Genomic DNA, 25,939 nt, shown 5'->3' on the forward strand with positions numbered 1-25,939 from the left:
TGTTTTTCAGTTTGAAAAGTACAGACAAGTAGACCTGAAAAAAAAAATCTGAAGCACATCAACTGGAAATATAACCCGCAAAACAGTAATGTCAAATGAATGTGGCTGTGCCTCACCATAAACGTACCTCCTGGCTGGTGTCAGCAGGTATTTCCTTTTAAAAATTTGCCTACAGGTAAGTTATTGAAATCATTGCAAATCAGAGCATGTCTTTCCTGTGGCACAAATTAAACTATACATGAACAGAGACAAAAGTAAGGACAAGAACACTTAGGGGGCAGAGAGAAAGCTTTCTGTGAATCCCATGTTAACACTGAGGTATGGCTCTAAATAGTTACATTTGATATGAAACAAAATTTCATTTAAAAAAATGCTGTGATGAATTATCTCAAAATAAATTGTGTCTGTAAGGTGGTTTTATGCAAAACTGTGAATGATTTGGTTGAGTTTTATTAGTGCTATTAGTAGGTTAGAGAACGTGCTCATAATTTATACAGGGGGATTGTTCTCTGCAGGTGCATAGGGCCAGCCCCAGTTTATGCCTGATGTTCTGACCTCATCATTAATAGGCCCCTCCTTCATCTCAAAACCTCCCAGTTGTAGGGTCTAATTATGTGTGCAAGTGTGTGTGTTTAACCTCATTCATGCCAGTATCATCTCTACCATGTCTTCAGCTATAGATTTCTTCTGATTTCCTTGCTGTTTTGTCTCTAATCCCCAACTCTTTTAAAGCATAGTTTCAAACTTAGAGAGACAGGTTAAAGGTAATGAATGAGTAACCAGATGATAATCAACGCCCTCAGCCTCCTGGAGAATTTCTATCTCCTTGGTTTCTCTATTCCTGTAGTTTCTGGAAAATGTATTCAATAATCTACAATCTACCTAATTTTCTAGAGCACATGAGCAGCAAATACTATGTAAGAATTTATTTCTTGGCTACAAGCCACATTTCTCCATTTAGTTCTTTCTCTCTTACCTTCTCCTGTTCTTCAATTTTCAATAAATTTTGATCAGTGGCTCCTGAACCCTGACAGCTTGTAAATTGCTTGAAAATACCCTGTGCTTTATGTGAACACCAAATATGAATACTAAGCAATGCTGCTTCTAGAGTGCCTGTAAAACTCTAATAGCCAGCATCCAGATGTGCTAATAATCATGTAAGGTGCTTATTGATTTATAGAAACTTAACTAAGTATGGAGCACTATCTGAATTTAAAAAAGGGTCCCTGGGAATACTTGACTTTCTCATGTGGTGCTTAATAATGTTTGATGAGGTAGGCTGAATAGTGAGTTCTCTTGATTTCTTAGGCAGACCTATGAAAATATGTTTAGCATACAGAAAAAAATCACCTTTAAGATATACAATCAAACTTCCAATCCATCCATACTTTTATATTCTCACACATTTTAACATAATTCTAGGTTGTTTAACAACTAGTCTTAACAAATGCAAAGACAAATTCCATAACAAGAAAGATTCCAGGTCACTGCATTTTCAAAGCAGTTTAGATAAATACTTTAGTGGAAATATTAATAGAGAAATGACAGACTATCATTGTTTTATCTGGGGTAATGGAAATTTTGCCAAGAAGAAAGAAATTGTTCAGGCAATTTCAAGAAGTGAAGACGTTACTTATATATAAATGACCTAAAGATGGAAGGATCAAGAGGTTATAGTGTTCCAACTTTTGAAAAAATTCAGCATCAATTGTCTATAAACTGCCTAGGTTTAGGTATGGATTTCAAAATTTAGCTATGTGAAAAATATCCATAATGTTGCATTCACCTCTATACATGCAGCATGCCACAGTGATGTTCCTCTAGGTCTGCCCCTGTGTCCACTGTGAGCTTAGTCCTTTGCATCCTATCCCTAGAGATGACCTGTGCATATACTTCTCACTGACAGCAGGAGAAGGAAACCATAAACCAGAGCACCTCAGTGCAGCAAACCCTTTGGACATATGTGCAAAGAATGATGTGCAGGATAAACTTAATTCTTTAGAAGAATAAATGAATGTATAAGGCCTTTTGTCAAGCCATAAAATTGTTTAAAAATAGCATTAGAGACTCACACTTATTTGGCATTAGAGACTCTCTTTTTTACATGGTTTCAGTTTATACTTAGGTTATACTTTGTAGGGAGGAAGGAGGAAGCCTAACTTCATTAGGAAACTCATTCATTTATTTAATCCTTTCATGGAGATTTGAATGAATATGCATTACCAAATTGATCTTTATGTCTTCAAAGTCACAACCTATATATGACCTACATTTTACAGGTGCTGAACATGTCAACTCTAAGTGTGCTCAGAGAATCTCTTGTAAATGTTTTAACCTTAGAAATATAGATTTTTAAAATATACTTCTATGACACTCTAGTACATATAATAACACACTAAGAGAGTCTCTTTGACTATGTTGGAACTACATTAATAATTTCATAATTTACGTTATGTAAACATTGACAGTCTAATAATGTATATACAAGTGGATGTTGCTCAGGCAGTCCTACGAAGAAAGGTCATACATAACAAGAACAAAAACAGAATCAATAATAACAATGTGATCTTTATTAAGGAATTTCTCTGGACCAGACACCAGACTAAACAATGTATATACCTTCTTCCATTTAAACATCAGATTAGCTTGATACAAGTAGTATTATAATCTTTAGATTATAAATTTAAAATTTAGAGATAAAGCTATACATGAAAATTTAAAAATGAAGTTTTAAAAAAAGCTATGTAATTTGGCCGTTATAAGCTATAAAATGGCAGAATTATGTTTCTTGACTCGATGCTCATATTCTAAATGTGAGGTCAACAAACTTTTTGTGTAAATGACTGGGTAATAAATGCTTTTGGACTATATGGTCTCTGTCATAAACTACTCAACTCTGCCCTACTCAACTCTAACCCTTGGTCAAGTGTAGGGAGAGTGTTAGGGTTAGTGTTAACAGTTAGGTTTAACTGTGAATCAATTCTGAATGTACATATAGACAATATGTAAATTAATGGGCATGCCCAAGTTCCAATAAAACTTTAATTAAAAGAAAAGGCAATGAATTGGCCAACCCCTCCTATAAATCATTGTGCCATATGGATTCCATTTTATACTATGATGAGAAAATGCAAAACAAAAAAAATCCATATTCTTGAACACACTAGTAGTTAATTTACTTAAAACTATGCCATAGTTATTTTAAAAGTGAATTTCAATTTAAATTATTTTATATAATGGCATCTTTCAAAGTGCTAGAATAGTAGGATAAATGTGTCATATAAACCAGATTCACGATTCCTAACCTGATGTGTATATTGACATGATTACATTTGTATTCCAAGTCTGTGATATTTTTATTACAACTAGTTTAATACTTATTTTAAAATTGCTTTAAAATTAAACATCTAAAGAATAATAAAACAAGGTTTTTATTTATTTAGCTTTGTGTAAATGGAACTGAGGATTATTCATTAAGGATTTTTAAGTGTGACATCAAAACCTCATTGCATTGTAGGGTAGCACAACATCAGAAATCAAGAGGATATGTAATTAATTTGTATTTTTGCTGCTATAATTATCTACATTATGTCTGACAAGATTAAACTGAGCTACAAAGACATAAGTGAGCTACTAAAACAATTGCATATTTAAACACATCTTTTTGTCATAACAAGTCCTAGCTGCACACAGTATGTTGAAAATTGCAAATCAGGCCAGGAAAAAAAAAATAGAACTTGAAGGCTACAAATAAATCAAATTATGTATAAAAAGGATGAAATAAATACACCCTGGACTTTTGACTCCAAAGCATCTTGTAAGTTGGTTTTCAGGTGGAAAACATAAAGCTGATGTGCCTCAAAATGTTTCTCTTGTCACAGCACATTAAGAGAAGGTGGCCAGGTATTGTCTTGTCAAAGTGTAAAGGTGATAGAGAGCCACGTCTGATTCCAGTCTCATTAATATTGGAAAAGGTAGCAATGTGGTCTATGAGACCAGTTATCTTTTTTTGTTTGTTTGTTTTGTTTTATTCTTATCTAAACAAGGGCCATAAGCCTGGAGTCCTGACAGATGGAAGTGGGCATGGCAGACCATGTGCTGCCTTCTACCTAGAAAATGACATGTGTCTTCTCCTCACATTCATTGATCAGATCAATTTGTGGGATCACACCCAACTTTAAAGAATCTGTTTGCAATCTTGCCATGCGTGAAAACTTAGGTTCAAAGCTTTCGTGAACTATGCTTGTGTTTACCACCACAACACCTGTCTTTACTGAATAATCTACTGTGTGCAAGATAGGGGAGTCAAAACTGTATATACATACTTTTTAAATGATTAATACAGCACAAACTCTTCCAACAAAGAGCATTTGGAAGAGTAAGGAAGATGAGCAGTACATAAAGTCATGATGGAAGCTAAGATGGGTAATATAGCAATATTTTTAAAATTCTATATACACTTAAAGAAGTATGTGCTGGTCATCTCAAAAATCGCAGGGAAGATTTATGAAAGATTTATTTTATGGAATGATTTTTACATTATATGTAGGAATTTGACATGTGATATTTGAAAGGGAAGAATTCTCTTCAAAATCTGGCCTGTAAAAGGGAGGTAGCAAATAGTTGATTTTGGATGAAATATGTGGTGAGGGGGATAATTGACATAAGCCTTTGCCCTCATGCCATAAATAAATACCATGAATAAATGACAAAAAGTTGTTTATATCATAAATCATCAGTAAGTTACACATGCATCTCTCTCTCTTTCATGTATCATCATAAAGCCATCATCTGTACATCTCATGTATCATCATAAATCCTTTCAAGAAATAGTCTTTTCTTTAAAAAAAGTAATGGCTTCTAGGTCATTCAGATAGAAATTAGGATCTAGTATTAATAGATATATGGCATTAAGCTATATAAGTTACACATGTGCTCTAAGTTTTATGTTTCTCACTTGAGTACTAGAAATATTAAAATACCTTTTTCAGGGAGGTTTGTGGGGGGAATTGTGTGAAAATATAAAATTCTTTGTACTCTGCCTGCCATGTAATAAGCATTCCATAAATGGTAGCTATAATCATTAGCAAAGAGAAACATATACTTTGCTACAATTTATAGTATTGTGCACGTTTTAAGTACCTTCTAAATAAACAAATTTCCATAGGCCATTATAAAAAAGTTATTCTTATACTGAAGATTTATAATACTGTCTAAAAATATGTTTTTCTCTTTATCCCACTCTCTCTCTCCCTTTCCTTCTCTTTATTTTAGTGAATGGTTGATGGGAAAGATTCATATTTAACAGTTTTTTAATGGTAAATGACAACACGAGACTTTCATTGCCCTAATTTCATTTCATTTTATTTAAAAATTAGAATCATCCAATGAAGCACAATAATTATATTTATATTTACACATACGAAGGTAATTTTAGGAGTAAATTAGGGTCTCTTCTTTCACTTTATACTGTGGTTATTTATATTGAATCACTTATATTCCCAATTCTATATCACTTCAAGAACACATCAGGTGGTGATGTCTGTTTCTTTCCACTGACTTCCAAAAAATGCAGAGATGACCTGCAGGGAGCACCAGTCAGCGCAGGCTACCCTGAAGAGCTGGGCTTCCTGGAGGCTAACTTGAGCATCAGAAAACAAAATAAATCAGAGAGTAAACTGACATTTACTGATTTCACTGTATGCACTTCTTGCTTGAATTATACTTAAAAAGGCCAATAAAGCTTTATTAATCCTAATATGTACAATCTGTAGATCTTAAGCGTTAAATAACTTTCCCAATTTCATGCATAATCAGTAAAATAAACCTCAGCTTTCAAGGTCTATCCTCTTTCTACTCTAAAAAAACTCTCTGTTTTCCTGAGTCTAAAGTATTTTTCCCTCAAAGTCTTACCTGAACACAATATTACTTGTTTTAAGATAATTTTTTAATGGAAAACAAAACACCAAAAAGGATATAAGGCACTAGGCAGTTTTTGTCCTTTCAAGTCTAAGTGTCTAAGTAGATCCAATCTACTTGCTCACATGCTGAGGAAAAACATAGTGCTGCTCCTGGGTAGGAGAACTTTGTCTGCATCTTGGGTTGGTGGAGAGCAGAAATGTAACCTATTATGCATGGAATATATCCTTCAAAGTTTCTCTTCAAGGAGTTATAGTTTTGACTTTGCTAACACTGAATATCCATTACCATGTGCTTGTGCCGTCCTATCCACTTGGGCACAATCCATTTGCTAATCAATAAACATGAGCCTGGGGAAATTGAAAATAGTAACAAAATATCTTAATTTACTCCAGCCCTTGCTGTGATTCCCAGTTTCATTCTCATGTATGCCCAGGTTTTAACTCTACCTTGAGCTAGAATTGAGAATAGGAGTCTAGTTCTGTAGTTTCAATTCTCAGTACATGCCTTCCCCTCTAAACTTTTTCCCACTTCTGGTTCTTTCTGGTTGCTGTCCTGTCCATCTGTGACCCCCTAAATTGAAAAGTTGTATCAATGAGAGAAAAATCGGACAATGATCTTGCCTGTGTATACACAATGCCTTCACAGCACTGAAACTGAAATCTCCATCAGCAGTTAAGAGATCCCAAGACACAAATGATCTTGATAGAGGATTTTCCTTCCAACTATTCCCTCTAGATGGCATATTGCTTGCTTTCTCCTTAACACACACACACACACACACACACACACACACACACACACACACACCCAAAGAACATCAAGTGTAATACATTTAGAAAACAGCAATCAGATTGTCAAAGATGGCACAGATTTGTAAAACTTAGACTTATAATAAATACTATAAATATCTCATTGACTAATCTCTGGTGTCCACTGGACCCCAACTCTTTCCTCGTCAATACCTTGTGATGTTACATATCACTTACTTGGATATCTATTTTTAAAAGAATGATGAAAAGTTTTACAAAAATTGTTGACCCAATATTCGTGATGTGTCATATTTACAGACTACATAATTCCAACACAATGGCCTTTAGAATGCTGGCTACCTTCAAACCATCGACTTAGATGTTTTTCAATAGTTTCACTCTCTTCTAATACAAACTTAAACAAGTTTTTTTCCCACGCTGCCTGAGGGATCTTAGCTCCCCAACCAGGGATTGAACCTGGGCCCCGGCAGTGAAAGTGCCAAGTCCTAACCACTGGACTGCCAGGGAATTCCCCCAAACTTAAACATTTTAAATGCTTGGCTTTGAGACACTTTTTCCTGCTTATTTTTCCCTTCTACTCTATCTCCACTTCCTTGTGTGTGTATAGATATAGATAAACATACAGATATAAAATATTCACGTAGCAAGGGACGAATCTGAAAAGAAAATAGCATAAATGGAACATGACTCCTTTTTAAAAATTATGGACAAAGTTTAAAAAACAGATAAACTTCAACCCCTATTATAAATATCATTTTTTATATTTCCAATATTTGTGGCTGGAATCCTTATTCAGGTAAACATATGAGTAAAGTCATAAAGTCCATGGCATTTAAAGCACTAAAGATAAAACTAGTTTAAATTCTAAAACTATTCTGAGTTCAATTTCAAACTTCATGGAGCTGCCATTGCAAATTTTCTATTGGAGAAAGTTTGATCACTAAAACATCTGTTAAAATAATGAGGAAGATTTAGAATTACTTAGAATTTTCTACCTAAATCCCCTTTTTGACATTGTTTTGAGCAAATGTTGCCACAGACACACACTGGGGGAGCATTGCCCTAAGTGTTCCAATACATAGCGACTAACGGTCTACACATTTTTGCAATCACTTTATAGATTGGCACATGCCACCAAGATAAATTAAGTGATTGCATTAAGAAAGACTATCTTAGTCCATTTGGGGTGATATAACAAAACACCATAGACTGGTGGCTTGTAAGCAACAGAAATTCATTTCTGCAAATACCTTGCAGAACTGGGCTTAGAAGGTCTAGAGTCAAGGTCTCAATCTGCAACTCTCTATCTCTGAAGTCTTGCAAACATCTTTTAACTTCTTTAATTCTTGGTATTCTCATTGGCAAATTTTTCATGTGTCTAGGTATGGTTGCCTTATGCTCACTCCTTTTCATTCTTTGGCATCATTTCATCAAGGTACACAATCCTTTCCTGGGGAAGAGAAATGAGAAAATTGGCATGTGAAACCTGTCCTAATTCTCTTAGTTCTCTTGAAAGCAGGCTAGAAAACAGACAGTATATGCTCTGCTCTGCTTTCTGCCTTACAGGGAATGGCTGTCGCTCCTTGCATGAGTCAGTTTGACTAATTTTATGAAACCTAGTAATGCCCAGATATGAGCCTTATTCTTCAATATCATATTTTCCAGTTATAAAACTGTTGTTTTCTAGTCTTCATATACTGATCCTTTGTGTCTTGATCAGTGTAGAACTTTGAAAAGGAAAATGGTACTATTTATTAGAACATCTCAAACACTACAAACTGGTGATATAGTAGTAGTAACTTTTTTGAGTTTGTTATAAATATTTAAATATCTAAAGAGATAATGAATTAATTCACATTAAAGCACACGTATAATATAAAGCACTAAAAAAGTACCAAAATTTTATCAGAATTATAATAAAATTTTCATTTACCTTCCTCTGGAAAATTAGAGATTAGGCCAAAAATAATATATTCTCCTTCCACTGAGAGGTGAGATTTATTTTCCTTCTTTTTGAATTTAGACTGATCTGTGAGTCTGCAATCAACAGAGGGTGGTGGAAATAATGTTATGGCAGTTAGAGGTCAGAATTTTAAGAGGACTGGTAACTTCCAGTTTGATCTCAGGGATTCCCTAACCCAGCATGTTAGAAATATGAATATCCTGCTAAGAGATGACATGAAAAGCCCCTGATACTCCATGGGTGATGGGGACAGCTGAACCCAGTCTCCTAGCCATCTGTAATATCATGTCAGACATACATATGAGCAAGCTGTCTTGGATCCTCCAGCTCATCCCACCTGCTCTCTGAAGTCTGTCATGTAACTCCAGTTGACACCCAGAATTGCCCAGCAAAAATACAACCTAGATTCTGAAGCCACATAATAATATAGTGTAATAACTATTTTTAAGTCATATTTTTAGTATGTTATATTGTCATGGATGATCATGACATCTCTACAACACAGACAAAACTGAAGGCCATATGGATAATTGATGTGTGGCTGAAACAGACAACAAAAATCTTTCACAATTCAAAGGAAAGTGCCATGTCCAGAAAGTAAGATGATCTGGTAAGGCTTCAAGAATGTATTAGAATAATATGATGGTATATTTTGTAAAATTAGAAAACGGAAAATAAGCAAAACTGGCATAATCTAGTTATATAAAGAAAAACATTATATTGTATATATTTTCAGGTTTTATTTTTCTATGTAGACAACCCTTAACCTGGGGTTTTCATCACATTCTCTTTAGTAAACTTTTTATTTTACTTTTTCTTCTATAATATAAATAAACAATTTTTAGTGCTAATGTTATCATTATTTTATGCATTTAAATTTCATGCAATTTTTAATGGTTGTTAAATTTTCCATTATGTGACTATATGAAAAATTTATGTTTTAGTGATAAAATGTTACTGTAAGTAAGCAATGACAATGCCATAATTAATCTTCCCTCAAGCTTTTTCTATAAATCAAGACTGTATTGACAGAAATGATATTATATATTCATAACATTTATCAAACATTTATGTTATGTATAACCCTGTGATGAGTAATTTAGATCTACTCTTTAATTTTCACAACAGAAAACAAAGTGTATAATATTATTTCTCTCTTTCATAGACAAGAAAAATAAGGACCAGAGAGATCATTCATACAGTAAGAATTTTAACTAATGATGGAAGCCTACTAATATTTGACCTAAGGTCAGGAAAGATCAAAATGTGTTTGGGAGATAACAAAAGAAGAAATTTAAATAGATTATAGAGGTTTCACGAAGGTGAGAAACAAGGCTAAAATATTAAGTTTTAGCCAAACTGTGGAGTCTTTTAAATATCAGGTTTAGTGAGTAGTGTAACAGCATTTGATGCTGAAGTTCTCTCCTAGGAGATTCAATTTTGATATCCTTATGGCTGGACAATCTCCAAGAGTTTACATTGGAGAAGGAATCTATGTCTTTCTCAAAATAGTATGTGAGGGAAACACAACTGGGTTTTCTGCTTGTGCTCTCTCAGTTGTCTGAGGGCACCAATGAAGAACGTGCCTTGGCATGATATATATAGGATAGAAATCAACAGCACATCACAATGAGTAATTTCCACAGCCCAAAAGGTCACTTGCTGACACCCAGTGATATAAGTCCTAAAAGTAAGACCAAATATAATTTGCACCTTGATATGTAGGGAAAATCAGGTGGACTTGGAACAGTCTAACCACAAGCTCCCCTTCCTGCTCTGTTTCCACAGTTAAGTCCCCTAGCCAAACAAAATTCCTATCCATGGGAATCAAACACTGTTCATGCTTATCACTGAAAAGTGGGCTTCAGCTCCCTGCCTGCCCATGGAATTATGCAAACAAGCTAATCGTATCCACCCATGGGAACCAGAGGTCCCTGACTCTCTCGACACTCTCTTGTCCTTGATTTTTTACTCTGTTCCCAAGTGCAACCCCAGTGGGGCCCTTTGTAGCAATGTAGTGTTCTTGTCCCCGGGGCTGTGAGTATATGTGACTAAAAATATCAATCTCATCTGCCTAGTATCTGATGTCATGTATTTGGCCATCCCCATAATCATAGGATAGGAATCTATCTCTTACCAATGGGGTGAATGGGATTTGACACATCCATAGGCACTAAATAGCAAAACAGGAACTATCTATGAGTGTCTGAAAGGAAATAGTAAAGATGTATCTACCTCTCTGCATATACAGAAAAATAAAGCATGTTCTAGAGTTTCAGGGAGTGTGCTATCTATTTAAGGAAAAGTGAAATGTAATTAAATGAATAGATAAGCTAACAAAGTATTACTGTACAAAATTCCAAATATGTGGTCATAAACTCTAGCAACTGTTGCAACTATAAAATTAGATTTCAATTATTTTACAGAAGTAGTTATATAGAAAATTATAGAACACTGTTCATAATTATTGGACACTATCATTTAGAAACCAACTCTTTTGTGAAACTGAGGCTGGATTAAAGAGATGGTTAAGATCAGGATGAAAAGAGAGACTGCATTAAGAAGTATCTGCATTAGCAAGAAAAACAGAAAAGACAAATAATGATCAATTAGCCATGTATTATATTACATTATTGGCTCCATGCTGTGCCTTATACAAGTATTTAAAATACGTAAGAATAAATATACTGTTAAATATAATTAAAAATTTTTCATCAGCAAATTAAAAGAAAAGAAATATTATTAAAATCTTGCAAGAATCAAAAGCCAATGAATGAATGGAAGCTTCACTTTCAAGAACCACTAACTTTCTACCTAAACTTGTCCCCATATTGCTATGGAGTATACCATGATAGGCTTCTCCTACTTGTAGAGATACTTCAGAACACACTTCTGTTCTTTGACTGATATGAAATATTTTATTTTAGATTATATTAGATGCCCATACTGTCCTCTACCTACCTCTAGACTATAAGATTTTTTTGGATGGGCCTTTGTTCAAAAGTCCATGTCATCTGATTAAAGATTCTTAAGATATAAAACCATTCAAACTCCCAATGACAATTATAAACAATACTCTTAAAACATATTCAAAAGTTCATTTATGAACTTTCTACTGTTTTGTCACTGTCAATAACAAGTCTGATTATCAATATCCTATCCATCCTATACTGTTTGATTAGGGGGATGTTTACCATCACTTGAGAAACCTTTTCTTATCATACTTACTAGGTATAGTCACTACCTTCTCCAAAATCTTATGGCTTTATTGTTTTCTCTATATTCATAGAACTTACAGATCATATCTTTTTTCCTCATATTTATTCAGGTATATAGTCTCTAACACAATTGTAAATTCCTTGAGTGCAGGAAATGTACTCTGTATAATTTTATAAAGTATGTTTCCACCAATTATTCATTAATTCATTATTTAATAGATCTTTATTGGAGTATAATTGCTTCACAATTATAATTGCTTCACCGTGTTAGCTTCTGTTGCACAACAAAGCGAATCAGCCATATGCATACACATGTCCCCATATCCCCTCCCTCTTGAGCCTCCTCGCATCCTCCCTATCCCACTCCTCAAGGTCATAGCAAAGCACTGAGCTGATCTCCCTGTGCTATGCTGCTGCTTCCCACCAGCCAACTGTTTTACATTCTGTAGTGTATATATGTGGCTGCTACTTTCACTTCACCCCAGCTTCACCCTCCCACCCCATGACATCAAGTACTTTCTCTATATCTACCTATTTATTCCTGCCCTGCAACTAGGTTCATCAGTACCATTTTTTTTATATATATATTCCATATATATGTGTTAGCATACAGTATTTGTTTTTCTCTTTCTGACTTCCTTCACTCTGTATGGCAGACTCTGGGTCCATACGCCTCACTACAAATAACTCACTTTTGTTTCTTTTTATGGCTGAGTAATATTCCATTGTATATATGTGCCACATCTTTATACATCTGTTGATGGACATTTAGGTTGGTTCCATGTCCTGGCTATTGTAGATAGTAATGCAGTGAACATTCTGGTGCATGTCTCTCTTTTTTTTTTTTTTTACATCTTTATTGGAGTATAATTGCTTTACAATGGTGTGTTAGTTTCTGCTTTATAACAAAGTGAATCAGTTATACATATGCATATGTTCCCATATCTCTTCCCTCTCGCATCTCCCTCCCTCCCACCCTCCCTATCCCACCACTCTAGGTGGCCACAAAGCACCGAGCTGATCTCCCTGTGCCATGCGGCTGCTTCCCACTAGCTATCTATTTTGCATTTGGTAGTGTATATATGTCCATGCCACTCTCTCACTTTGTCACAGCTTACCCTTCCCCCTCCCCATATCCTCAAGTCCATAATGTAGTAGGTCTGTGTCTTTATTCCCATCTTACCCCTACGTTCTTCATGGCCTTTATTTTTTTCTTAGATTCCATATATATGTGTTAGCATACGGTATTTGTTTTTCTCTTTCTGACTTACTTCACTCTGTATGACAGACTCTAGGTCCATCCACCTCATTACAAATAGCTCAATTTCATTTCTTTTTATGGCTGAGTAATATTCCATTGTATATATGTGCCACATCTTCTTTATCCATTCATCTGATGATGGACACTTAGGTTGTTTCCATCTCCTGGCTATTGTAAATAGAGCTGCAATGAGCATTTTGGTACATGACTCCTTTTGAATTATGGTTTTCTCAGGGCATATGCCCAGTAGTGGGATTGCTGGGTCATATGGTAGTTCTATTTGTAGTTTTTTTAAGGAAACACCACACTGTTTTCCATAGTGGTTGTATCAATTTACATTCCCACCAACAGTGAAGAATATTTTACCACACCCTTTCCAGCATTTATTGTTCAGAGCTTTTTTGATAATGACCATTCTGACCAGTATGAGGTGATACCTCACTGTAGTTTTGATTTGCATTTCTCTAATAATTAGTGACGTTGAGCATCTTTTCATATGCCTCTTGGCCATCTGTATATCTTCCTTGGTGAAATGTCTCTTTAGGTCTTCCACCCATTTTTAAACTGGATTTTTTGTTTATTTGATATTGAGCTCCATGAGCTGTTTGTATATTTTGGAAAGTAATCCTTTGTCTGTTGTTTCATTTACAAATATTTTCTGCCATTCTGAGGGCTGTCTTTTTGTGTTGTTTATGGTTTCCTTTGCTGTGCCCAAGCTTTTAAGTTTAATTAAATCCAATTTGTTTATATTTGTTTTTATTTCTGTTACTCTAGGAGGTGGCTCAAAAAAGATCTTGCTGTGGTTTATGTCAAAGAGTGTTTTTCCTATCTTTTCCTCTAAAAGTTTTTAGTGTCTGGTCTTACATTTAAGTCTTTAATGCATTTGGAGTTCATTTTCCTGTATGGTGTTAGGTAGTATTTCATTCTTTTACACATAGCTGTCTAGTTTTCCCAGCACCACTTATTGAAGAGGCTGTCTTTTCTCCATTGTATATTCTTGCCCCCTTTATCAAAGATAAGGTGACCATAGGTCCATGGGTTTATCTGTGGGCATTCTATCCTGTACTACTGATCTATATTTCTGTTTTGTGCTGGTATCATACTGTCTTGATTATTGTAGATTTGTGGTATAGTTTGAAGTCAGGGAACCTGATTCCTCCAATTACATTTTTCTTTCTCAAGATCCCTTTGGCTATTTGGGGTCTGTTGTGTTTCCATATGAATTGTAAGATTTTTTGTTCTAATCCTGTGAAGAATGCCATTGGTAGATTGATAGGGATTACACTGAATCTGTAGATTGTTTTCGGTAGTATAGTCATTTTCACAATATTGATTCTTCCAATCCAAGGACATGGTATATTTCTCCATCTGTTTATGTCATCTTTAATTTCTTTCATCAGTGTTTTATAGTTTTCTGAGTACAATCTTTCACCTCCTTAGGCAGGTTTGTTCCTAGTTATTTTACTCTTTTTGTTGCCGTGGTTAATGGGAGTGTTTCCTTAATTTCTCTTTCTGATTTTTCATTGTTGGTCTATAGGAATGCCAGAGATTTCTATATATTAATTTTGTATCCTGCAACCTTACCAAATTCATTGGTGAGCTCTAGAAGCTTTCTGGTGGTACCTTTAGGATTTTCTATGTATAGTATCATGTCATCAGCAAACAGTGAGTTTTAATTCTTATTTTCCAATTTGTATTCCTTTTATTTATTTTTCTTCTCTGATTGCTGTGGTTAGGATTTTGAAAACTATGTTGAATTATAGTGATGAGAGTAGATATCCTTGTCTTCTTCCTGATCGATCTTAGTGGAAATGTTTTCCATTTTTCAACATTGAGTATGATGCTTGCTGTGGGTTTGTCATATATGACCTTTATTATGTTGAGGTAGGTTCCCTCTATGCCCATTTTCAGGAGAGATTTTAAAATAAATGGGTGTTGAATTTTGTCAAAAGATTTTTTCTGCATCTATTGAGATGATCATATGGTTTTTAGTCCTTAATTTGTTAATGTGGTGTATCACATTGTTTGATTTGTGTTTATTGAAGTATCCTTGCATACCTGGGATAAATCCCACTTGATTATGGTGGATGATCCTTTTAATGTGCTATGGGATTCTCTTTGCTAGTAGTTTGTACAGGATTTTTGCATCAGTGTTCATCAGTGATATGGGGCTATAATTTTCTTTTTTTGTGATATCTTTTTCTGGTTTTGCTAAAAGGGTGATGGTGGCTTCATAGAATGAATTTAGGAGTGTTTCTTCCTCTGCAATTTTTTGGAAGAGTTTGAGAAAGATCAGTGTTAGCTCTTCTCTAAATGTTTGATAGAATTTTCCTGTGAAGCCATCTGGTCCTGGACTTCTGTTTGTTGGAAGATTGTTAATTGTGGTTTCAATTTCATTACTTGTGATAGATCTGTTTATATTTTCTAATTCTTCCTGGTTCAGTCTTGGAAAATTGTACCTTTCCAAGAATTTGTCCATTTCTTAGTGGTTGTCCATTTTATTGGAATAGAGTTGTTTGTCATAGTCTCATAATTTTTTTTGTATTTCTGCAGTGTCAGTTGTGATTTCTCCTTTTTCATTTCTAATTTTATTGATTTGCCTCCTCTCCCTTTTTTTCTTGATGAGTCTGGCTAAAGGTTTATCAATTTTGTTTGTCTTCTCAAAGAACCAGCTTTTAGTTTTATTGATCTTTGTTCTTTGTTTCTATTTCATTTATTTCTGTTCTGAACTTTATGATTTCTTTCCCTCTACTGACTTTGGGTTTTCTTTGTTCTTCTTTCTCTAGTTGTTTTAAGTGTAGGGTTACTTTGTTTATTTGAAATTTTTCTTGTTTCCTGAGGTGAGATTGAATTGCTATCAACTCCCCTCTTAGAACTGCTTTTGTTATGTCACATAGGTTTTGGGTTGTCATGTTTTCATTGTCTTTTGTTTCTATTTTTTTTTTTATTTCTCTTTGATTTCTTCAGTGATCTCTTAGTTATTTAGTTGCACACTCTGTAGCCTCCATGCATTTATGTTTTTTACACTTTTATTCCTGTAATTTATTTCTAATCTCATAGTGTTGTGGTCAGAAAAGATGCTTTATATGATTTCAATTTTCTTAAGTTTTCCAGGGCTTGATTTGTGACCCAAGATGAGATCTATCCTGGAGAATGTTCCATGTACGCTTGAGAATAAAGTGTATTCTGCCACTTTTGGGTGGAATGTTCTATAAATATCAATTAGCTATATCTGGTTTATTGTGTCATATAAGGCTTGTGTTTCCTTATGTATTTTCTGTTTAGATGATCTGTCCATTGGTGTAAGTGGGGTGTTAAAGTCCCCTACTATTATTGTGTTACTGTCAATTTCCCCTTTCATGGTTGTAAGAATTTGCCTTATGTATTGAGGTACTCCATGTTGGGTGCATAAACATTTATAAATGCTATATCTTCTTCTTGAATTGATCCTTTGATCATTTTGTAGGGTTCCTACTTATCTCTTGTTACAGTCTTTATTTTAATGTCTATTTTATCTGATATGCGTATTGCTACTCCAGCTTTCTTTTGATTTCCATTTGCATGGAATATCTTTTTCCATCCCTTCACTTTCAGTCTGTATGTGTCCCTAGGTCTGAAGTGGGTCTCTTGTAGACAGCATATATATGGGTCTTGTTTATGTATCCATTCAGCCAGTCTGTGTCTTTTGGTTGGGGCATGTAATCCATTTACATTCAAGGTTATTATCAATATGTATGTTCCTATTACCATTTTCTTAATTGTTTGGGGTTTGTTTTTGTGGGTCTTTTCCTTCTCTTCTCTTTTCTGCTTAGAGAAGTTTCTTTAGCATTTGTTGTAAAGCTGGTTTGGTGGTGCTGAATTCTCTTAGCTTTTGCTTGTCTGAAAAGCTTTTGACTTCTGCCTCCAATCTGAATGAGATCCTTGCTGGGTAGAGTAATCTTGGTTGTAGGTTTACTCTTTCATCACTTTAAGTATATCCTGCCACTCCCTTCTGGGTTGAAGTGTTTCCACTGTAAAATCAGCTGATAACCTTATGGGGATTTCTTTGTATATTATTATTTCTTCCCTTGCTGCTTTTAATATTTTTTCTTTGAATTTAATTTTTGTAAGTTTGATTAATATGTGTCTTGGTCTGTTTTTCCTAGGGTTTATCCTGTACGGGATTCTCTGTGCTTCCTGGACATGGAAGACTATTTCCTTTCCCATGTTAGGGAAGTTTTCAACTATAATCTCTTTAAATATATTCTCAGACCCTTTCTTTTTCTCTTCTTCTTCTGGGACCCCTATAATTCAAATGTTGGTGCAGTTAGTGTTGCCCCAGAGGTCTCTGAGGTTGTCTTCAATTCTTTTCATTCTTTTTTCTTTATTTTGCTTCTCGGCTGTTATTTCCATCATTTTGTATTCCAGCTCACTTATTTGTTCTTGTGCCTCAGTTATTCTGTTATTGATTCCTTCTAGTGTATTTTTCATTTCAGTTATTGTGTTGTTCATCTGTCTGTTTTTTTGTTCTTTTAGATCTTTGTTAAACATTTCTTCTATTTTCTCAATCCGTGCCTCTATTCTTTTTCTGAGATTCTGAATCATCTTTACTATCATTACTCTGAATTCTTTTTGAGGTAGATTTCCTATTTCTTCTTCATTTATTTGGTCTTGAGGGTTTTTACCCTGCTCCTTCATCTGTGACATATTTTTTGCTCTCTCTTTTTTTTTTTTTTTTTATGAGTGAGATTGTGTTTCTGTTTTATTCGTTGTTTGATCTGAGGCTTCCAACACTAGAGTCTGTAGGCTATTGGGTAGAGATGGGTCTTGGTGCTGAGATGAGGACCTCTGTGAGAACTCACTCCAATGAATATTCCCTGGGGTCTGAGGTTTTCTGTTAGTCCAGTGGTTTAGACTTAGAACTCCCACTGCAGAAGCCTCCGTGCAACCCTGGGCTCATGAACCAAGATCTCTCAAGCTGCGTGGTGTGGCAAAAAAAAAGAAAGAAAAAATAAAAGAGAACAATAACAAAATAAAAAATAAAATTAGACTAGGAAACTAATAGATATGTTAGAAAGAATGTGAAAATAAAAAATTGATGAATCAACAACTGGAAGGTATATCAGTATCATAATAGTAAAAAAGAGGAGGAGGGAAAAGAAAAAAACTGGTGGTGGGGGGAAGTGCCTTGGCTATAGGGGGCCTAAGCAAGAGCAAGGTTTGGTTGGTAGGTGGGACCCATGATCAGGACCCATGGCCTGGAAAACGCCCTGGGGGCTGTGGGGGCTGTGGCTTAAGCTCAAAGAACAGAAGGGCCCAGGCGTGCCCCCCACCCCTGGTCCCAGAGGGCAGGGGACCTCACCTGGGAGCCCAGCAGCCTTCCTGTCCTCCAGTGGGTGGGGCAAGTGCCCTTGTCTCCACTCCTGCTCCTCCAGTCTGGGGTCTGGGAGGAAACCTCCTGCCTGCCTCTCCCGATCTCCCTGGCCTCCCTCCTATGCCCCCAGGGACCCATGTGGCCTGGAGGGGGATTTGGAGGACAGTGGATTGGCCTGGGAGCTCAGCAGGCTCCCCATGCCCAAGTGGGCAGGGCAATCACCATCCTCTCCTCACTCACTCCTTCCAGAGGGCCCCTCCTGCCTGCCTCTCCTGTTCTCCTCTCAGCCTCCTTTCTGTGCCCCCAAGGACCCACATGATCTGGAGGGCTTTTGGAGGGCTGGGGATTGGCCTGGGAGTTCAGCAGGCTCCCTGTGCCCGAGTGGGCCAGGCAATCACCCTCTGCTCTTCTCCTGCTCTTCTCAGAGAGTCCCTCCCAACTGCTTCTCCTGATCTTCCCCAGCCTCAAGTGTGGCGATCCTGTCTGGCCTCCATTTCTCCCCCCTCAGTTCCCCTACATCTTACCAGTTCACTCTGGGGTTCCTCCCATCTCCTTACATGTCAGAGTCCCCCACCAGCAGATGGCAGGTGCCCTAGTTGTGGGAACACACTAACTCCACATCTTCCCACATCATCATCTTGACTCCACCTTCCTATTCATTAATTCATTATATCAATCAGTAAACAAAAAGTAAAGTAAAGTATAAAGTATAAAGCAAAAGTTAGCCAACATATTCAGAGCAGTAACTCCTTGCCAACATTTAGAAATTTTTAGCACACCTCTCTAAAGATTTGATAAGAAGAATTATCTCATAAAAAGAGGGTACAAATTATTTTCAAATGAACATGGCATATTTACCAAAATTGGTTCAAGGCTGGTATATTAAATAAGATTTGATGATTATCAATGGATGAGCATTATTTAGAGAGCATTCAATAGCTCAAAAGGAATTGAGCACTCAAGGACAATAAAGGTAAATCAATGACAATAAATGCAAAAACTACAAAAATAATAACCTCTTTCCACTTGGAATTTACCAGTATGTTTTTTAAGAAACCAGGGAATAAGAATATTACATTGAAAATATCAAAATGACATTTTGAATATCAGTGGAAATATTTTGAACTGAATGATATTGAAGGGAGGCATATAAAGATTTGTGGGATGAGGCTTACAGCATGAAAAAAAGAGAACTTTTAGAGTTTTAAATGAATAGGTTAGAAAAGCTGAAAACAGAATATCTGAGGTTTCACTTAAAAACAAACTCCATAAAGTGAAAGGAAGGAAACAATTAAAAAATAATGGATAGAAGTTAAACGTGCAATAGATGAACTCGATTAATGTAAATTGATTGTACAATAAAGAAAATGATCAAAACTAAATGTTAGTTCTCTAAAAATATTACTAAAATTATAAAACCATAACAAGAGTAATCAAGGAAAAAATACAAGTCACCAATATCAGTAATAAAAAAACAGGGAGTATGAAGGTTTTAGTTACATGAAGTATGAATAATATTCAGGGAAAAAACAAAAGATGCCCAGGAATGTGTTATCAATATTTAGAATATTACAGAGGGCTCATTGAAAGATCTATAAGCGAGTGGAGAAATGAGGGGATAATCAATACAAATGTAGAGATGAGAGGAATTATTTATGATCAGAGAAACCTCCACAAAGGAAAATATTAGATAATTACATCATAGAATGTTGAGTGCTCTAATAGAAAAATAAATGTAATGCTGGGGGCAGGGGGCAAGTACAGAAAATGGTATCTAAGGCCAGCTTAAATGTTACTTATACCATAAGACAACCTCCCTCCCATCTAAGCTCCTAACATATTAATTTGAATATCTCAAGGTCTTATCAGTCATTCATTTACACATTTTTATCTCTGAATTCCATAGGAAAGTTCCTGATTTCTCTTTTAATTGCTATTTCACTGTCAGCGTCTAACACTAATAAAATATTAACATATATTTATTTTTGAATGACCACATATTCTAAACTCTGTGGAGAGTATGATAATGATTAATCTAAAACTTAATTAATTCCAATACTGTTACTAGCTTAGTGATCAGCAAAATGAACATAGGCAACACATATTTGTAAATAAATGAATAAATAAATGATTCAGGAAATTTATTTCTCTATATGGGAGATGAGTCACATTTCCAAAGAGTTATCTCACTGAATAAAACTTTGAAAAAAGCAGAGGATGAGATTTTTAAATATTAGAAAACTGCATATTAATTTTATTTTTAATTTTTTGAGAGATTGCACAGTTCATTTGAAGACTTCATGGAAGTATGAATACACACTTGTTTTCCATGTGAGTGTGGATATTAAGCTGTGCAAACTTATGGATGCAAAACCATGATGTGATTGTTGATATTTCAGCATTTTGAATTAAATTACTGCATGGATAGTGTATATCAATTATTGTTTTCCAAAATGGCAGACAATGTATATTCACAAGTAATTTACAACACAGTTTGAAAAAATATTCTTAAAACTTACTTCAACTTTGAAGAATGGAGGTGTGAGTGATGAATAATGTTTCATATTTCTTTCTTCATTTTCCCTGTTATATTTAGGAAAGTGTCTATCATGGTTTTTCATAGTATATGCATGTTCTTTGACTATAAAATTAATGCATATTTATTATAGAAAATACAGAAATGCAGAAGTAAAAGATTAAATCCACCCATGTTTTTACCAACAAGGAGATAAACAGAAAACTGGGTTATGTTTTATTTTATTGATACATAATTCCATTCATTTTGTGCATAAATGTGCTTATGTATTTTTCTGCAGAAAAAATATAATGTATACATTGCTTTTTTGATTTATCAATATTTGATTAACATCTTTCCATTATTTTAAATAATCTTCAAGGAAATAATTTTTTTCTCATTAAAAATAACCCTTGTGTTCATCCTTATAATTCTATCTTTGTGCATTTCTGTAGTGATTTTATTAAAATTAATTCAGAAACATGGAATTAGAAGGTTCAAGATTTGGAATGAATAGTCTGATATATTTCCATGCACAAATAAAGTATTTGTACAAATTACATTACTATTAATCATATGGGCTTGATGCTGAAGGATAAAGGAAATATATACTATATTGAACTTATACTTGTTTGTGTATTTTGTTGGCTATTGGTATAAATTATTTATTCATATCATATAACATATTTAACTATCAGGAAGGAATGGTGCTGTTTATATTCTTCTGAGGGGTTATAGAAAAGAGTTTATGTTAGTGTGAGTCCTGTAAGAAGCATATTCCAAAACAGGATTAGATGGATTAGAGATTTAGTGGGGAAATACCTGTGAGGGGAAAAAAGCTGAGAGAGAGTCAGAGGAGGTAATAAAAGCTGTCAGATAGAAATGCTGGGCTGAGCTTCTGGAAAAGACAGAGAAATCTATGGTAGGGGAAGCTGGACTTTGATGATTTTACTTGAGCTTGGGTATCATTGAACAGAATTAATTGAGCTGAATTGAGATCGAAAGTTGGGGAAATGAGTTCTCATTCTGGTTTTGTTGTTACATTTTTAGTGTCTTAGACAAGTCACTCTATTTATGTAAAATTCATTTATTCATCTTTCAAATGTCAATGATGCAATTTATCAGTAGCACCCATTTCACAGAGATGGGTAAATTAATGACATATAAGTATTTGGCAAATGATGTCAGGGTACTGTCAAGGAGGGAAAATTTTCTCTCTACCACTCTTGGTTCTTTTGTCTGGCTTTAATAATTAAATTGACACAAGGCAGATTAGCAGGAGGAAAAAATAATAATTTCATACTCACAGAGGTCTCATAATGTCGAACCCAAGAAACGACTAAAGTAGGCTGTTTTTATACCTTTTATACAATGAAACAATACGTTTATGAAGAACTAATGAGACAAACAGGCTTGGGTACTTATTAGTGAAGAAACCAAGCAGAGTTTGTTTACACACCTCTTTGGCCCTTAATTCCCTATCTCTTGTATAAGAATGTCTCTCTACCTCCTGGTGCAAGAAAGGAGATATATTTCCTGATTTCAGGGGAACAGAGAAGAGGGTCAGAGTTTCCATGTGGCTGCTTCTCCAGTACTGTTAATTCAAAACAATCAATATGCCACCTTGTCATATTTTGGGTCACCTACCCTGAGCCTCATCAATACCTATGTAAATGCAAAATATTATTTTTGCAGGTTTTTACATGCAGTAGTCACTTGAAGAGTACATTTGACTAAAATGATAGCTAATTCCTGCTAACTAAATCCTCCAAACTCCCTGAGGTTATAGGAATATCACACACTGAAGAACCAGAAGTCAGAGATGTTCTTATCTAAAGAGCCTTTCAGTAATGGAAAAAAAAAAATAAAGTAAAGATAGGTTGATGGTGGAAAAAGAGAAAGAAAAAGTAGTACCAGTTCATTTCTAACCATCTTTGAGTCCTGAAATGTTTATTCCCAGTTGGAGTACAAAACTTCATAGAAATGTAGAATAGAGGAGGTATATGAGCCCTGTGTAGTCAAAGATTTGTATTAACATCCCGTCATAAGCGACTGAAACTGGAATTCTGGTAACTCTATTTTTTAAATGTAGCTTTAGTATTTGTTGTCCAAAATATAAGATTATCTATTTTTTGAGGAGAAAAGAAAAAACAATTTACAAGAGTTATTCTGTGAGATTCTTTCTATTTAAACACATAAAGCCTTCATAATTGCCAAAGAGAGAGAGAGAGAGAGAGAGAGAGAGAGAGAGAGAGAGGCTAGTCTTATTCATTACTCATAGATTTTTAAATTTTTCATCTTTAATCATTTGGGTCCAAAATTTTAAAGTAAAATTGTTCCAATGATTGTTCTCTGAATTATAAATCAATTCATCTTGCTCTTAAGTGCAAGTGTTTTTTAATAAGATTTATGGAATGATAGTGATGATGGCATTTTGTGACATAAAAGACCACTTTTTACACTCTCAAAAAAAATATTGGCTCTTCCAAATGGAAAAGTCATTTGTTGTTGCTTTTGTTGACAACTATTTATGTTTTTACTTTTGCAACATATTTAATTCACATTTTTTGAATGAATCTTGAATGGTTAATCATAATTGAAGAACATACCTGGCCATTTCAAATTTTATCATTTCCTCCATTTTGTAGCACAATTTTCTCTGCTGTTGAATGAATATCGAAAAAAAAATAAACTTACATTTGTTGTTCATTATATATAATCTCCTTCTGACTCTTTGTTTTTTTATACCTGAAAAACTGCAGTACAACATAAGTGAGTAACACAATGCTTGGCTTATGAAACTGGATCATTACTTATGTTGGCTTTGTGATATTCTAAAAAATAATTTGTGAATTTTAAAAATTTGTTTGTGTAGAAATCAAAACAAATTTGTGTAGGAGAGGAAGGATGATAAGAATAGTTCAGAGAGATATTCTGAGTCATATTTTGAGCTGCTCTCTGGTAGTCTGAGGTCGAGGTCTGAGGTACAACCACATTCAGAGACTATAGTATCAAATAGTAAGTAGGAGGAAAGTATTTTCATTGTTGTCAAAAATGGAGATATTTAAAACTCCTTGATAAAATATTAATTATTTTCTAAGCTCTTTTCGTTATGAAGGTAGAAGTATAACCTGAAGTAGCTAAATTATCAAAGGGAATCTATTGGCCCATATGAATTAACCAAAGAAGGTCAATGATGTCTCTGGCCTTGTGAACCACTGGACTAGCAGATAGAGTATATTTAGGATTTCCTATTTAGTTACTCCATTATATTAGCGTTAGATTTTACTTTTTAGTGATGACTGGAAATATGGCAATGGAAGTGGTTGCCAGCTCTTTTAGGTTTTTTTCTTAGCAGTTTCATGAGCAGAAATTGAAAACAGCTTCTCTTCTCACATAGAGATTAGGCATTAACAAGGGAGATCCTCTTCACCTATCACAGGCCCACTGACCAATCATAGATCTAAGGAACTGACATATTCTGACTGATAATGCTCAGGATGTATAACATGACCAATCCATTGACCAACAGGGCAGGTGAGTCTTTTATCATAAGAACATGTGGAGGCAGACCACAGTCATGGCCAGTAAAGATGGTGTACCCAGGAAGCTACTCTAAATTATGTCTACTGAAATCTCACACCAAATAACTTCCATGCTTTTACTCCTCAATTGATTAGAACAAACGCATTTTAAAAATAATGCTTCTAAAAATTAAGTAAATACAGTATCTTTAATTGAAAAGTTGCTATATATACACACCAAAAATTTCAAACAATATAAGATGATTTTTAAAAAGTATAGAATCCACCCACACCAAACCTCCAGTTGTCTCCCAAAGGGATTTGATAGTGGTTTGTTTAATCTTCCACAAATTATTCATTCAATAATATCTCTCTGGACTTGTGAAGCACAGAGAAATTTACATATTAACCCGTACTCACCAACAGTATTGTTATTACTGTTATCATCATTGCTGTTATTATTTACAACTATTATTATTTATTCCACTGCTTTTAAGCACCAAAATTTTCCTAATCATTTCTTGAATAATAATTGTGGGAAGCAGAATAATGTCCTCCAAAAGGTGTCCAAGTCCTAATTGCTATAACCTAAGAATGAAGAAGACAGACACACAAAAGTAAACACCAGTGAATTGATATCCTGAGAGAGATGCAGGCAGCTATTGCTGGCTTTGAAGGTGAATAAAGAGGACTATGGGCCAAAATATGTGGGCAGCCTCCAGAAGATGGAAAAGGCAAACAGATTCTCACCTAAAGCCTTGAGATACATTGCTGATGCCTTGATTTTGGCCAGTGTGACCCACTTTGGATTTCTGACAGGCACAAGAAAATATGACTATGTGTTAAGTCACTAAATTCATGGTAATTTGTTACAGCAGAAATAGGAAACTAAAACAATAGATTTTTGTGGGTTTTATTTTGTTTTTAAGAGCTATTTCTCAAGTACTCAAATCATATTATTACCATTTCTTTACTAAACTTCTCATGCATACCTGAAATCAAATACTGTTATGGTATACAAAACATTTTTTGGTGTGGTCCCAATCTATTTATCAGGCTGTCTTTAAATATTCCATCCTTCTTTTCTTAATTCATTCTTCTGCTCACTTTCATCAAACGTGTCATGCTGCTTTCACTTTTACACATTTATTCTTTCTGCCTGGAATGTTTTTCCACCCATTTTGCACTCAATGCACTCTCCCCACATGACTCAGCTCAAATGGCACAGTCTCAGAGATGTCCCCTTGAATGCATATCTCTATGCATATTTTTTCCATAATACATATTTGTATATATATTGGGTAATTTTATATTTGATTATATCATACTATATTTAAAATGCAGTTGTTGTTTCTGGAAATATGCTGATTTCTACTCCAAAATTTTGCACTTTCTCTTACCTCTACTGAAGTT

The sequence above is a fragment of the Lagenorhynchus albirostris genome, chromosome 4 (genome assembly GCF_949774975.1).
Source record: "Lagenorhynchus albirostris chromosome 4, mLagAlb1.1, whole genome shotgun sequence".
Classification (NCBI taxonomy): domain Eukaryota; kingdom Metazoa; phylum Chordata; class Mammalia; order Artiodactyla; family Delphinidae; genus Lagenorhynchus; species Lagenorhynchus albirostris.